The sequence below is a fragment of the Sphaerodactylus townsendi genome, linkage group LG09 (assembly GCF_021028975.2).
Source record: "Sphaerodactylus townsendi isolate TG3544 linkage group LG09, MPM_Stown_v2.3, whole genome shotgun sequence".
Classification (NCBI taxonomy): domain Eukaryota; kingdom Metazoa; phylum Chordata; class Lepidosauria; order Squamata; family Sphaerodactylidae; genus Sphaerodactylus; species Sphaerodactylus townsendi.
This window is the reverse complement of record NC_059433.1, coordinates 66,305,160-66,307,713: the sequence shown is the minus strand read 5'-3', so window position 1 is coordinate 66,307,713 and position 2,554 is coordinate 66,305,160.

The window sequence follows — 2,554 nt, the reverse complement described above, 5'->3', positions numbered from 1 at the left end:
CCAGAAGTGCCCCCCCGCCCCCGCCCCCAAAGAAACACCCTCCAGTGATCAACGGGTCATTGGGACCACATAACTCCAGTCTTGGACCACCTACACTGGCTCCCGATTCGCTTCTGGGCCGAATTCAAGGTGCTGCTGTTGACCTTTAAAGCACTATGTCATTTGGGACTGACAGACCTGAAGGATCACCTATTCCTTTATGAACCTGCCCTACCACTAAAGTCGTCTCTGAAGGTCTTGCTTTGGTTGCCCCCAATTTCTGAGATTAGGTAGAGGTTACTCAAGGGAAGGCCTGATCAGTAGCAGCGTCCAAAATCTAGAACTGTCTCCCCAGGGAGACTTCTCTGTTCTCGTTGCCATCTACCCCAAATGTATTTCATTTGGGTCCCCACAGTGACCCCCCCCCCTTCCCACCCTGGACTTTACCTGTTTGTATGCTTTTCTACGTCTTTTAGCTCTATTTAACTGTTTTAATGATTTGGGTGGTTTTTAAGATGAAATGTTATTACCTATGTTTTAATTTGCTCTCTGCCTTGGTGGCCCTTGTGAAGGCACAAAGGCAGGGTATAAATTTTGGAAAACCAAAGACAAAACAAATCAAGTTCTAGGCTTTCTGATTGTTCAATAATATTCAGTGGGGAATAAAATGTGTCAGCAAATCCCAAACTGTAGTCAGCTTTGGGAACAGTGATGAAATAAGCTGGCCTGATGTGTCTGGGACCTAACTCGGGACGATGGATGACAGCCAGGGAGCAAATTCAGTCATGGCTGCCTCCCCCCCTCCCCAGTCCTACCATCCCCCCTGGTCAGCAGGGTGCAGGCTCTGAAGAAAGGCCGGCAATTGCCTTCCTATCTGATCCAGAAGGCAACAGTATCATCTGCATCAAGAATGTGTGTTTGAAAGGCACAAGAAACCAATTAATAGTACTTTTTGCTTTAAAAAAATAAATGGCTTCAGTTTATCACTGCTGGTTTATCATCACTCTGCGCTTTGGAACAACAACGCATCTGTTGGCTGTTGCACTCCTCTTACATCTCAATGCTATTAAAAATTTTGGACAAATTAACCAGGAAATTCAAACTTAAGCCTGCCGTGCTCGAACCTTGCGACTAAAGCCAAACTTGCTACATTGTGAGGTTTTCTCACTTGGCAATGGGTAACCAAAGGCAAAGCAATTGGTTTTTTTCTTTTGTTTTCACAGGGGTGGGATGTCAGCCCCTTGGTTCTTTACACGATGAGACAGGACATGGATTGAAGCACCAAGCAAAACTGCCAGAGCAATGGCATTAATAAAGGTCCAGCACAGTTTTACCCTTGAAGTGAAGGATGAGAAAGGAGTGCAGCAATTATGGTTCTTGCAGATCCTGCAACACCTATTTGGCTACAATTGAACGTCGGCGCCCATTTTTCGCCAACTATGGCAAAGAGAAGAAGACCGTGACGGTGAAAAATCTGTGGTGAAAAACTATCAGCTACACAAAAGGATCAGACACAGAGATCTATAAATGACAGGGCGGTTGAAAGGGGGGGGGGGGGCAAATTAGCAACAGAACCAATTTAATCATTTGACTTGACAGATAAAAGGGGCTGGATGCTACCTCAGTTTTGTAAACTATTCCCCATGGTTCTCAAGGAGGGTATGTTGAATATGTGTATGGAATCATTCACCTGAGATATTGCTGTGCTTACAAGAGCCACTGCAGTAAACAGCTATTTAGAAAGGTGTGTTCTCTGTTTCAGTTTGAAGTTTTGGTTTATGCATATGTTTATAAAAAGCAGTTTCTGTGCATATTTAGAGTGCCCTACTTTTTTCAAAGTGCATTGTCAGTTGTTGCAAAAAAAATTACAACCCCCACCCTCCAAAAGATGCTAAAATACGCTAGACCCTAAGTTTGCCATGCTTGTAACAAGGAAAAAAGCAAAAGCCGTTCTAAGAGCACGTGAGAGAGAAAACCATACTCAGTTTTCTTTTTTGCCCCCAATCATCATGGCTAACCTGCAGAAAAAAACCATGACCTTCCTTCCACAGAAAGATATGCAAACAAAATTGCCAGTGACAAGACATAAATTCTTTGGAGAAGGGCCTGACAGGAGTCACAAATACTAGATCTTAATAAAAAGTGAGGGGTACTTGGCTGCATACTGGTTAAGAGGGAGGAAGTGAAGTGGCTAGCAACTGCCAACCAGCACCTAGAGACTGTAGCCGCTACTTTAGCCCATTTAGCTAATTAACAGCAGCCGTGTAACAGGGTCTTGACTATGACCTGACAACCCAGTTCTAAATAGGAAGACAAGGCAGATTTCCCTCCGTCTCCTTCTGCCCGATTCAGGTGCAAGCAGCTACAAAAAAAACAACCCCAAAACAATGTCACCTTAAGTGCCCAACGCAGACAGCAAGCTAATCAGGGCGTAACTTCAAAACTGAACAAGGAGCAGAATTGAACACGACTTTGTATCTCAATGTCTCGCTTTACGCTATCTGGAAAGTGCAACTAATCTGCACAGAAAGAACTACACACACCACACAGGAGACGCCGCCCTCTACTGTCCACA